A 14,675-nucleotide genomic window follows, 5' to 3' on the forward strand; every position below is an offset into this window, starting at 1 on the left:
TTCCAGCTTGATCCACTTACTCCAGATCAACCAGTTTGCTGGCTCTACAACACATGTAGCTTTCTAATTACTAGAGACAGACTCATACCATGGCATTACAACCTCCTTCTGACAATAAAAACATATCTATCACCTCTTGTGACCTAACAACTAGAAAGCTGTGTGTTAATACAATCACTTTTGATTTCTCTTTAATTCTACAGACCCCTACGATTTACTTTTCTAATCATTATATTCACCTAAACAAGAGGGTTTCTTTATGTTTTTTTGAAGAGAAAATTAAAAGGAAATAAACACATAGTGCATTCCCAAGTATGAGAAGACTTGCCCCCACTGTTCTTAGCTATAAGAGCGGGAATTGCTTTACTTAAGATTTATAAATTCCCTTCTATTATGTAGTATTCTCTTAATTCCTTTTTTGTGTCACAAGGTGCTGTCTGGGGTGAAGATACACTGGCCTGAAACAGCAGCAGTCAGTGCTAAGGTGGAATGCTTTCAAGAGGTCATCTTAATGGAACTGGTGAATAAAGAAAGATGGCAAATAAAATTTTTAAAAAGATTTAGTACTTAATTCTGGCGAAGAATGTGATACCACAGTTGCTAGCATTGTTGTGGCAAACAAGATTTTTTATAATCAATCTAATACACAGTGTGTGATTACCTTGTGGAATTCACAAAAGCACACTAAAGGATGAATGAAAAAAACTGTTCTAGTGTTATATGAGTGGAACTTGTAGTTTGTTGATAAAAATTTCTGGTGACAGCATCATCCACGATTAAAAATGCTGAATCTTAAACAACTTAACTGAAAGTAAAGGTAACATGCTCTCAAAAACTGTGTTAAATGACTTAAGATTCATATCACAGTATTAAGACTATTTAAATTTTAAATAAAAAATAATACTTTAGATAGTTTTATATATGCATGTATGACTCAGTCAACAAATTAAATAAATTAAACAGTGTTAACAGACATAAAACTACTCAAGTTCCAAACCTTTCTTCCGATTTTTTCATTGGGAAAGTAGGAGAATGCTTTATAGTAAAAAGCATTATGTATTCAGGCATATGCCTTATTTGTAGCCTTGGCTGTGAGGCAGATTAAAGGTGTTGTAATGAAGCATATACTAATTTAGCTGAAAGTCAAGAACCATAGGGATGGGAGTGGGAAACACTGGCAAGCAGTGGGAAAAGTAGCAAAAATTTATTGGGAAAAATGTGGAGTATAAAGGAAAGTGCCAAGTAGTGCATTCTCAGTGGTGACTCAAGGTGCTAATTACATTGCTAGGCTCACTCCACTGGGTCTATGCCTCTTACAGAAATGACCTGCTTGCAGGCATAGCACCTTATTTCTGTCTCCCATTCACTACACCTTTAACCATGACTCCTGTTGATCATGTATGTGTTTATTCATGTTTCATTCCACAGTTCAGTTCAGTTCAGTCGCTCAGTCGTGTCCGACTCTTTGCGACTCCATGAATCGCAGCACGGCAGGCCTCCCTGTCCATCACCAACTCCTGGAGTTTACCCCAATCCATTCCACAGTTAGTGAGCAGCTATTATGTATGAGGCCTATGCTATGTGCGGGAGTACAAAGGTGGTGTGTGTGCTTAGCCGCTTAGCCGTGTCTGACTCTTTGCAGCCTCAGGCTCCTCTATCCACGGGATTCTCCAGGCAAGAATACTAGAGTGGGCTGCCATTTCCTCCTCCAGGGGATCTTCCCAACCCAGGGATTGAACCCTCATCTCCTGAGGCTCTTGATTCTTCACTACTGAGCCACCTGGGAAGTTCCACAAAGGTGGTAAGACACCACTTTCTCCAAAGCCCAGGGAAATGTCTGGCACTAAAGAGCTGCTGAGGAAAAAAAAAAAAGAGCTGCTGAGTGGGGAAGAACAGAAAAGAAAGATGGAGGGAGGGGGTCAGGAAAGGATGGAGAAAGCAAGGAAGGGAAGAACAGTCCTTCTTCTCAGGAAGTTTCCTGCCTAGTAGAGCTCCTGGTGCTAGTGAAAGATGGGAAGGAATTCTGTGTCATCCTGGACTCCCAGTCTGATCAAACAGCAACAAACACTGATGAGTAAACATGATTTTTACAGTCTTTTTCACGCTCATTTTATTACCTTACTTTTTCCTAAAGAAAAGTCTGTGGCTTTTGGTCTTTAGATTGGACCAGCTCTCATTTCCCTTACTTTCAAGCTTTCTGATCATTTGATGCCAATTTCTATTTCTTTTTGGTTTGCCTACTCTTGTGTGTGATTCCAACTTTCCTGAGACAGACTGGCTCACCCCCTTAAGTAATTTGTGGATCTGCCAGATAATGACATCAGACTGATTTCTGCCAAATATCTTCCTCGTATTTCAGTAATCAAAACTACAAAGATCTGACGGCTGGGCTTTAGTTAGACCTGCAGTTTTGAAAGCATGGTCCTGGGACCACCATCATTACTGTTAACAGCTGGGATCCTGTTACAAATGCAGAATCACAGAACTGACCCCATACTTTCTGAATCAGAAACCCTGGAGGGCAATTTTTTAAAACAAACAAACAAACAAGCTGTCTAGGTGATTCAAAGGCATGCTCAAGTTTGAGACCCACTGACTCAGATTTCTGGACCAGCTTCCCTTCCCAGGACAGGACCCGTTTTTACATTTCCACAGCTGGCCCACTTCTTCCTTTTGTTCCTGGGAGGGTCATCCTTTTTTTTGGCTGATACTTTGGCATTTTAGAGGCAGCTTAATTGAAAGGGCCTTAGGAACTCCTCACAGAGTTGAGGTCCAGTGACTTTATCATTTGTTTATCTCTAAGTGGGACTGATTTCCTCAACATTTATTTTGTAAATTTGGAAAATTCAGAGATGTTTGTGATGAAAATTAAAATTGAACTCTAATCTCACTGTTGAATAATAACCACTGCAAACATGGATGACTTTCAATCATTGTTTTAAAAAGTTTTAAAAGCACACATTAAAAAGAGTCTAATAAACAATGAGCCACCACTCCAAATTTACAATGCCTTTTGTCACTTTGCTTATTTAAAAAAAAAAAAACACTTAGAAAATATTATAGATGAAGTTCAATACTATCCTTCACTCCCATCCAGTTTCTCTTTTTAGTCCTGTTCCCCTCCCCTCTGGCCTAAAGAAAACTAACACTCTTATTCTGGTCTGTAGAGAGCCCCCTGGACTGCAAGGAGATCAAACCAGTCAATCCTAAAGGAAATTAACCCTGAATATTCATTGGAAGGACTGATGTTGAAGCTGAAACTCCAATACTTTGGCCACCTGATGTGAAGAGCTGACTTACTGGAAAAGACCCTGATGCTGGGAAAGATTGAGGGCAGAGGGAGAAGGGGATGACAGAGGATGAGATGGTTGGATGACATCATCAAATCAATGGACATGAGTTTGAGAAAATTCTGGGAGATGGTGAAGGACAGGGAGGCCTGGCGTGCTGCAGTCCATGGGGTTTCAAAGAGTCGGACACGACTCAGTGACTGAACAACAATCAATCCTTCTAGGTTATGTTTTTATATGTTTATTCCCTATGTATATAGGTAAACAATATTTGGCTTTGTTATATGTATTTTAAAGTTTTTACATAAGTACTATTATACATATATATTCTTCAACTTGCTTTTTAAAATTCAACATTGTTTAGAGCTATCTCTGCTGACATATACAGATCTATCTCTTCTGCAGATATATAGATCCAATTTGTTCATTTTAAACATTTGAATAATATTCTATCATATAAATTTACAAATATTCATCTATTGGAATATCAATCATATTAATGTTGGGTCTGCACATTTAAACTCTGGAGGCACTGCCAAATTGCTCTTGAAAAAACCTAAGCTAATTCCAATTTTTTTCTATGTATAATAGTGCCTTCTTTAAATATTGAATTATTATCACTTTGCACTTTATTTTCAACGTAAGCATTTCACTATGGCATTCAATATTTACTTCTCTTTTGTGGAAATAGATTTTTCTCCTAAATTTTCAGTTACAAATAAATCTGAGATAAATATCTCTGCACATAAATCTATTGCCATTTTGATAGTTCACTGAGAAGGCCATGCTTCTCAAACTTTTGAAAACCCATGCATGCCCTCTTTTGTTAAATATTATAGTCTATTCTATTTGCCTCTGAGATTCTGATAACTTTATCTTCTATACAGACCAATTATTCAAGACTCATTCAAGTTTTATGATTAAAAACAACAGTTTATCCTTTTTTTCAAATTTAACATAAAAACTACATATCCACAACATTTTCCCTTCACCTCTCCTGAAGATTTCATATGACCTACCCTGTTTACATGGGCTTTAAGCCCAAAAGACACAGATTAAAACAAAAATGATACGGAAACATGAAAGGCACTTTTGTCTCACTAACACTGAGGATCAGGGATAGATCTTACACATAGGACATTATTTAAATTGATGTCACAAACATTTCTGGCAGAAATAAAAATAAAATTAAAAAAGTAGGGTATGTGCTGTGTATGTGTTCTGAGGAGAATATCTGCCACCATTCCACCAACATTTTCATTTTCCAACCCCCTTTCAATATGCAAATAAGTCTATGAGAGCTGGCTTTTGTTGAACTGAATTTTAGTGACCTGATTTAATTCTTTGCATTGGCTTCATTCAGAATTCAAATTAGACTTCACCTCCTCAAAGAGACACTGTAAACCCTAAGTATTCTCCCACACATTGTTAATTCACTGATACTTCTTATTAACTGATTTTTTTTTTTTTATAATTTATTTGTTTGTTAATATTTCCCCACAGGAATGTAAACTAACTCCTCACACTGTCAGGGACCTTGTTTCTCTAGGTTCCTCCAATAGTTTCATTTCCTGGTTTAGTGCCTGGCCTACAGGAGGTGCTTAAATACTTGATGAAGACTACGTATATTCCAATTAGCCAACAGAGTTTTACATTCTGATTTTTACCGTGTAGACTTGTAAGGTTTTAGCAACACAGGCATCTGAAGTGAAAGAGACGCTTTAAAAAGAAGTCAATAGAAGCTAGTGACTATGCGCGTTGACAAAAAACACAAAGGATTCTTTTTTTTTGCTCTAGCTTTGTCCCTAATGATCTCACAATCTCTGAGTAATAATTTTTGTGTAGAAAAAGTATGATAGGGCTTCTAAGAAAAATAATATGCTAACGTCTTATTTTATTTGTTATTTGATAAATTCTTATTTATCAGAATTTTATTTAAATAGCTTATATACACACTTTAATTGGATTAATAAAGGAACCACTAAAATGAATGCAACCATATAAAAATGAAACCTGTATTTCAACATGATGCTAACTAAGGCAATAGACGGTTTTTTCTCTCTCTGCTTTACCAACATTCTTGTCAGCCTAAGAATAAACTCACTGTGTTATGCAGTGTTAAGTGTATATTTTAAAAGTTATACCTACATGTATATTATCATATGTGAAACAGAACACCATTCCATGTTCGATGCATGAGACAAGGGCTCAGGGCCAGGGCAATGGGATTACTCAGAGGGATGGGATGGGGAGGGAGGTGGGTGGGGGGTCCAGGAAGGGGAACTCATGTAAACCCATGGCTGATTCATGTCAATGTATGGCAAAAACTATTACAATATTGTAAAGTAATTAGCCCCTAACTAAAAAAAAATAATAATAATAAAAAATAAATAAATAAATAAAAGTTATACCTAAAATACCAAGAAGACTAGATATCAGAGAATATGACATCATGAATAATGTCACAAACTTGATTAATGGTGAAAACAATGAATTGATTTTTAAGTCATGTGATACTATGAGTAAATTCTATTAAAATGTTTATCATATTAATCACACATTAATCTTGTGCTCAATGGCATTACTTGGATACACAGTAGGACAGAATGAATACTGAATGAACTACTGATTTATTAAAATGAGACCATGTAAATTAGATAAAGCACCAATATTTAACAGAAGTGTAAATTATCACGTATACTTTATATACAATGATTATAAAGCTAACTTGTGAAATATTCAAAGTTTAGAAGTCTCCTCCAGTAAATCAACTATATTTCAATAATAAAAAAAAGGAAGTCTCTTCCATTGTGACATTTGCAAGGGTTAATGCCTCATGTTCAACACTTGAGAAAATATGCTCATATGAAACCTACCTCTCTACCTAAATTCCAAAACAATATGTACATGCAACAACAGATATGATTGGATTAAGAAATAATATGAGCATTAGCATTTTGAAGCATAATGTCTGAGTAGCTACAACATTATTATTATTATTTGATTGGGTAATAAATGGATATACTCATCCTCTTTCTATCATTATTAGTTAAATTATGCTTGTTAGGGTAACCCTAAATGATATATGCCCCTTTCAGTTATCTTTCATCCTCATATCAATTTACACAGTTCCTTTATAGCACTTAGCCAGCCCTCCCATCCAACCTTGCCATCTGTTTCACCTTTCACCTATTTGTTTAAACTATGCATTTTTATTTATGAGCACGCTCATCTTACAGTTTTATCTTCTTTCATTAAAAAAAAATCTTCCCAATAAATTAGCTTCATTTCAACTCTGGTTGTTATTTTCATTTGGTTCTTATCTTCACTGTGCAGCCATCTCTTCCAAAACAGACCTCTCAGATACATCTTTTTTAAGAGACCTAATGCCTCTGCCAGGCTCCACTTACTCACCCCAAACTACCCCAGTGCATTTACATTTGTTTTACAAAATTTATCAGGATATCATAAGCACATCTTTCCTGCCATGATCATTAAAACTCTCTGGTTTCAAACATCCTTGCCCTTTCAGTGTAGAAGAGTGTTAATGTTCAAAAACTGTGTATGAGGATGACATCAATGTAAGAAGGTTACATTCTTTCATGATCTCACACAGGGCACAGGGATAGGCTCCTGAGGATGGGGCCAGTCCTCAGAAGCAAGGTAACAAGCAAACTGAACTCTGCCCATCAATGGTCAGGAGGATAATTTATACAGGTCATTTCATGTTACCAACATTCAGCAACTTACACATTCCAGGCACAGAAGCCTTTAGAAGACTAAACGCTAAATGTAGGAGGCTGCAATTGGCCACAAACATCTTGTAGTTCCTTCCACTAGGAAATGAGATTTATTACTCTGCCCTTTGGATCTGGGCTGGCCTTGTGACTTGCTTTGATCAGTAGAATGTGATATAGCTCAAGGGATGGGCCTAAGCCTCAAGAGGCCTTGTATCTTCCACTCTTGCTTCTTGAAACGCCACTGTCACACGAAGAACTGGAACTGGCCCTTTGAGGATAAGAGACCATGTGGACAGAGAGAAATTCAGCTGGTCCGTCTGAAGGCCCAGACACATACATGAGTCCATCCAGCACCATGTGGAACAGGGATGAGCTGTTTCATGGAGCGTAGCCTAGCCTGCCAACCCACTGAATCAGCAGTATTATTTCAAACAGCCAAATACTACACTGGAAGTGATCTGAAAGTCTAAAATAGGGTTTTATTTAAATTAACTACAGTATTGAGATGCTATGTAGCTCTATCTTTTCTTTTCCTAAGTTTTGTTGAGGATAGTCATTTCAGTTTATTTTGTTTTTATTTTTTTAATTTTTTTGCCACACTATGCATCATGTGGAATATTAAGTTCTCTGACCAGGGATTGAACCTGTGCCCCCTGCCTTGGGCACTTGTAGTCTTAACCTCTGGACTGCAGGGAAGTCCTGTAGCTCCATCCTTGTGACCTTGGGTAGGTTTTAAAAATTTCCTTTCCTTATAAGATGGAGATTTTATAGAACTGTTGTGTTTGGGGATACAATAAGCTAAAAGTCTTAAGCCAGTACCTAGCACATAATAAATATCTACATTATTATTTATGTGTGTGCATGCTAAGTTGCTTCAGTTGTGTCTGACTCTTTGCAACCCCATGGACTGTAGCCCACCAGGCTCCTCTGTCCATGGAATTTTCCAGGCAAGAATACTGGAGTGGGTTGCCATTTCCTTCTCCAGGATATCTTCCCAACCCAGAGATCGAACCCAGGTCTCCTGCATTGTAGGCAGATTCTCTACTGTCTGAGCCACCAAAAAGCCCACTAGTATTATGCTGTTACTTCTCTACGTGGAGAAAAAGGAGAGTCAGAAAGAACACATTAACCAGAATGACCTACATAGCACAAACAAAAACTAAGGCTATCCCTTTGACTGCTTCTAAAAATGCCTCAGCCTGTCACCCTTACTTTTCTGCTTGGAATGCCATCTCACCACCACACTCATGTTCTTCATTAAACCAACTTCTGTTTATCTCAGTTTAAACATCTCTTCCTCAGAGAAGCCTTCTCGGTTTCTCCAGTCATTATTTGACTTTCCATCTAAACTGAGTTCTCCTTATAATTCTCCCTGATAATATTCAGGAATTCACATGTATTACTACATACCACTGAGCTCTTTCTTTGCCCTCTACATGACTACAAAGAAAACACAATTGAGACAACTAAGCTAAAGCTTCCTTTTGTGCTTTTGAAAATATAGAAGGAAAGTGAGGGTTTGTATGCACATGAAGAAAATGCTTACTATGCATTTTACTTTCTTAACAGTTGAAAAGAGAATAATCACGGATTCCAAATACATATTATTTAAAAAAAATTCAGAGAATTATCTTAAAGTATAGTAGGTCACACCAGAACACCTAGGACATAATAAACTCATTATAACTCTGAGGGAAAATTTATTTATGATTTACTTCTGTATATTAAGCATCAACATACTTGGCTATTTTTGCTATTTTATAGTAAAGTTTCTCATAAGGATTATTTATAAAAAAAATACTTGCCTTCGTTAACATGATCTTTTTAAGAGTGCAGTAAGCAAGCTGAAGGGGTGATTTTCACATTTTATCTGTGCATGATTGGTATTCTGGTTACTCAAGGTATAGCTCAATAGATTGAATCATTGTTAAAAAATAATGTATATCAGCTTTTTAAAAATTAAAATTGTACTAAGAATGAAACAAACATGACTTTGGTCCATTTTTGGGCTGCACAACATATTGAAACAGCTAATGTTTATGTACTCTTTTACTTAAAAAAATGTTTAGCATTCTTCAATTCACCTGGCAATGGGGTTACTCAAAGTGAAAACAGGGAGATTCCTCAGCCACTGGAGAAACAAATACATTGTCTCTAAATATGTATAAATATTTAGGAACACTCAAGTCTAATCAACATCTCTAGCAAATATAGTTAAATGTTAAAGATAACCATAGTTTAATTAATTATCTGAAAAGTTCTCTCAAGATGCAAGAGGAGGAAGATGGTCTCTGTGTTAATTCTAGAAGGGGGAGCCCAAAGCACACAATCTCTAAGTTCCATGAAATAAATGATATTTTACTGTGTCTATTTAGCTTACACATCAGGAATGAAATGACTAAGTAGTAATACCTGTAGATGGTTAGGGGTGTCACATGAAAAGTGTCTCAAGGAGACTCCATTTAGCATATGACTGCTCACTGCAATGATGAAGGTAGCAGAGAAAATGTAGCAGACAAAGAAAACTTACGCACAAAACATTCAATTTAGAGAGGCAGGTAGTTTCAATAGTACAAAACCAGGCATAGCATATTTTACTGAACATGCTGAAGAAAAGCAAAACCTGTAGAAAATAAAGTCTCCAATTCAACAAACAGGAACTGGAGAGCAAAATATAAAACCAAGTTACAAACAGGAGGGCTCTAGGCCAAATCTCACCAGTGGTAGTATTTTGGTGCACGCATGGTTAGAGAATAATAATACAAGTGAATTAACTGACAATATTTAAATCAGAAGGCATATGAAAATTTGCATTTCTTGCTTTACCTGGGAAACTGGACAATGTGGTAACACCAGGTCAGCATTCCTGCCTTGCAACAATTATCTGGAACAGATCAGTGGCTGCTCCTTCAGACAGGACTCGGCTCTCCAGTTCACTGCAGTGACTTCCTGCTTCATTCCCACCAGCCTGGCCTCTGTAGGCACTTGGGTTTCCAACCTCTGGAATAGAAAGGACCTTGAGGTAAGGTTTGAAGGACAGATTCTAGCCCTTGACAAGAGGTACAACTTACTCTTTTTAATGACCACTTAACCTTTACTTCACAGTTTCTTCACAAGGGTAGAGGATAAACTCTCAGTGGATATGCATTATTAGTTTATGAAGGAATGCCAGCCAGTAAGCCAGCTAAAAACACAACCACAATCAACTTTCTCAATGAAGTTGATTTGACCCCCAGATGCTCGTGATTGTTGAGTTAGAGGCAGAGGGTACAGAGAATGCTCATCCAACTTTAACCCTTTTTCTTTCTTTCTGTCTTAGTATCACTGTCAGCAATACCACTATTTCAGGAACTTAATGTTGGGATCAGAGAATTATGGAACCAAACTGTAAATTATCAATACTGAGTTACAAAATGACATTGTCCCTCTGACATTTAAAAGTGCTTTCTTTTAGCAAATAAGAAAAAAATTTGTAAACACTTTCAAAACACTTGAGACCTTATTACCCTTTACTTAATTTTCTCCTAGCCATCAGGGAAACAATGACAAGGCTGTTCCTCAGCTTCGGTTAAATTATCCTTGGTGCAGTTTAACTCATTTTGCTCCGTTTCCATAGTCACTGAACCATCTTCTGATTATTTTATGGATTTCACAGGGGCTTTGATATCATTAAGTTATGACTTAGGCATCAGATACAAGTATTTCAATCAGTGTAAACAAACCAATCAACAAATGGTCAACTGGTTTATAAATTAAGTTCTTGGAAATATAGATGGCCTGTGTCAGACCCTAGAGGCCCATCACCTTGAGATGAATGGCAAAACCAATGTTTCTAAATTGGAAGAGTAGGGGTCACATCCTGGACCATAACTACCCGACAGGATGCTCCTCTAACTTTGGGATCTTTCCAAATATCTGGCCTTCTTTTTCTTTTTCATTTTGGGCCAAAGAAGGACAGGGACGATGTAGGACAGGGGTAGCAGCATGCTTGAGCAATGCTATTTCTCAGAAAGCAGCCAAGAGAGATAAAGAAACAATTAAGGGATGTGGGACCAAGGTTAAATAACTAAGTTTCTATAATCTTGATATGTTAAAGGTACTCCAGGCATTATACTGAATGTTTTAAGTATTTATTGATAATCAACTATATGTGAAGCACTGTAATAGATACTCAGGACACAGACATAAAGAGAACCTAGTTGCCCTGGTGTCCACCACCCATCCCAGACCAAGGAGCTTACTGCCTGAGAGGTGGGCATAGGGAATTGGGAAGTCAGGTAAACAGGTAATTATAATACTGAGTAATACCAGCTGTGATAGGGCTAGGTTTGGAGTGCTAAAGGAACACAAAGAGCAAGTCTAGTTTTCAGGGAAAGGGGGAGGCAGGATAGATTTAAGGATGCACAGAGGTTACACAGGCAAAGAAAGGTTACTAGGAGACCTGAAACTTTAGCTAATCTAAGCAAATGATTTTAGTTTGAAAAGATTAATATTGAAGAATGGCTGCTATCCAAAAGACTACAAGCAATAAATGCTGGAGAGGGTGTGGAGAAAAGGGAACCCTCTTACATTGTTGGTGGGAATGCAAACTAGTACAACCACTATGGATAACAGCGTGGAGATTCCTCAAAAAACTAGAACTAGAACTGCCATATGACCCAGCAATCCCACTGCTGGGCATACACACTGAGGAAACCAGACTTGAAAGAAACACGTGTACCCCAATGTTCATCACAGCACTGTTTATAATAGCCAGGACATGGAAGCAGCCTAGATGCCCATCAGCTGATGAATGGATAAGGAAGCTGTGGTACATATACACAATGGAATATTACTCAGCCATTAAAAAGAATACATTTGAATCAGTTCTAATGAGGTGGATGAAACTGGAGCCTATTATACAGAGTGAAGTAAGCCAGAAAGAAAAACACCAATACAGTATACTAACACATATATATGGTATTTAGTCAATCGGTAAAGATAACCCTGTATGCGAGACATCAAAAGAGACACAGATAAATAGAACAGTATTATGGACTCTATGGGAGAGGGCGAGGGCGGGATGATATGGGAGAATGGCATGGAAGCATGTAAATTATCATATGTGAAACGAATCGCCAGTCCAGGCTCAATGCATGATACAGGGTGCTCGGGGCTGGTGCACTGGGATGACCCAGAGGGATGGGATGGGGAGGGAGGTGGAAGGGGGATTTTGGAAGGGGAAAACATGTACACCCATGGTGGATTCATGTAATGTATGGCAAAACAAATACAACCTTGTAAAGTTAAAAAATAGAAAATAAACTAATTAAAAAAAAAATTGAAGATTTTATATTTATTTGGTAATAACAATTCCAATATTCTACTCATTTTTAGCTGGAAAGCAAGCATAAAGGTCTCATTTTCTTAGACCTATTAACCTTGAGATGTAAGTGATGCGGGATTAATGAATATTTTCCACAGGAAGATCTGGATGATCTGGATGCCTGCTTGATGACTTAAATAGAAAATGACCTGACATCTAGATAAGCAAATATTGTTCTGCAGAAGAAATACTATGAAAGAATGATGATTTGCCTCTAAGAAAGTGATATCAGAAGTGACTGTATTGGAACTAGAAGCTAGAAGAAGCAAGAGATGGATGAGGGAGTCTTATCCTGTATATAAAGTAGCTCAAAACTGTAACTATATCCTTTAATAAAAGAAGTCCATAAGTGATGAAAATAAGATTACTACTTGCTAAAGTTGTTTTAGACAAATGTATAAATATTATTGGCTGATATCCTATCATCTGGGACTTTATACATACACATATCTCATTTAATCTTTGTCACAACCTTATAAGTAATCCCCACTATTTTTCTAGAATTGAGAAAATCAAGGCAAGAGAAATTAAATAATTTTATCTTCCCTTTTCCTCTCAAATAATTAATTTCCCCTCTCTTCTAACTTTATATTTTCTTCTTAGTATTTATCACTATTAATAACATGCTATATATTTTACTATCTATCCTATTATTATCTGTCTCCTCTGATGAGAAAGTAAGCTTTGTGAACATATGGATGTATTAGTCACCATAACAGGCAAAGGATTTTCTAGGTGGCCCTAGTGGTAAAGAACCTATTTGCCAGTGCAAGAGACACAGGAGACATGGGTTTGATCCCTGGGTTAGGAAGATTCCCTGGAGGAGGAAATGGCAACCCACTCCACTATTCTTGCCTGGAGAATCCCACAGACAGAGGACCCTGGAAGACTGCATTCCATTGGGCCGCACAAAGTTGGACATGATTGAAGTGACTTAGCACACATAATAGACAAAAACCTTGCTAATTAAAATGAACAACTGAAGTATAGTTGATTTACCATGTTGGGCCAATCTCTGCTATACAGCAAAGTGAATCAATTATACATATATATACATTCTTTTTCTGAATATTCTTTTCCATTACGGTTTCAGTTCAGTCGCTCAGTCATGTCCAACTCTTTGTGACCCCCACAGACTTCAGCATGCCAGGCTTCCCTGTCCATCACCAACTAACAGAGCCTACTCAAACTCATGTCCATCGTATCGGTGATGCCATCCAACCATCTCATCCTCTATCGTCCCCTCTCCTCTAGCCTTCAATCTTTCCCAGCATCAGGGTCTTTTCCAATGAGGTGGTTCTTTGCATCAGGTGGCCAAAGTACTGGAGTTTCAGCTTCAGTATCAGTCCTTCCAATGAATATACAGGACTGGTTTCCTTTGGGATTGACAAAGTGGATCTCCTTGCAGTCCAAGGGACTCTCAAGAGTCTTCTCCAACACTAAAGTTCAAAAGCATCAATTTTTCAGCACTCAACTTTTTTTATAGTCTCTCACATCCATATGTGACTACTGGAAAAACCATAGCTTTGACTAGACAGACCTTTGTTGGTAAAGTAATATCTCTGCTTTTTAATACGCTGTCTAGGTTGGTCATAGCTTTTCTTCCAAGGAGCAAGCGTCTTTTAATTTCACGGCTGCAGTCACTACCTGCAGTGATTTTGGAGCCCCCCAAAATAAAGTCTCTTACTGTTTCCATTGTTTCCCCATTTATTTGCCATGAAGTGATGGGACCAGATGCCATGATCTTAGTTTTCTGAATGCTGAGTTTTATGCCACCTTTTTCACTCTCCTCTTTGACTTTCATCAAGAGGCTCTTTAGTTCTTCTTTGCTTTCTGCCATAAGGGTGGTATCATCTGCGTATCTGAGGTTATTGATATTTCTCCTGGCAATCTTGATTCCGGTGTGTGCTTCATCCAGTCTGGCATTTCACATGATGTACTCTGCATAGAAGTTAAATAAGCAGGGTGACAATATACAGCCTTGACATACTCCTTTCCCCATTTGGAACCAGTCTGTTGTTCCATGTCCAGTTCTAACTGTTGCTTCTTGACCTGCATACAGATTTCTCAGGAGGCAGGTCATGTGGTCTGGTATTCCCATCTCTTTAAGAATTTTCCAGAATTTGTTGTGATCCACACAGTCAAAGTCTTTGGCATAGTCAATAAAGCAAAAGTAGATGTTTTTCTGAAACTCTTGCTTTTTCGATGATTCAGTGCACGCTTGCAATTTGATCTCTGGTTCCTGTGCTTTTCCTAATTTCAGCTTGAACATCTGGAAGT

General features: G+C 37.6%; 1 protein-coding gene across 4 annotated transcripts in view; it reads right to left on the reverse strand.

The window, feature by feature from the left end:
* The window catches only part of MBD5 (methyl-CpG binding domain protein 5), a 454,579-nt gene that overhangs the window by 59,517 nt on the left and 380,387 nt on the right, over nt 1–14,675 (reverse strand). For all 4 annotated transcript variants that reach the window (XR_014079644.1, XM_081580531.1, XM_081580530.1 and 1 more), the window contains one exon: nt 9,857–10,030. The gene's annotated coding sequence lies outside the window, so the exon portion shown is untranslated. The remainder of the gene's footprint in view (nt 1–9,856; nt 10,031–14,675) is intronic.

Source organism: Giraffa tippelskirchi, chromosome 3 (genome assembly GCF_054371585.1).
Source record: "Giraffa tippelskirchi isolate mGirTip1 chromosome 3, T2T-mGirTip1v1.2.pri, whole genome shotgun sequence".
Taxonomy (NCBI): Eukaryota; Metazoa; Chordata; class Mammalia; order Artiodactyla; family Giraffidae; genus Giraffa; species Giraffa tippelskirchi.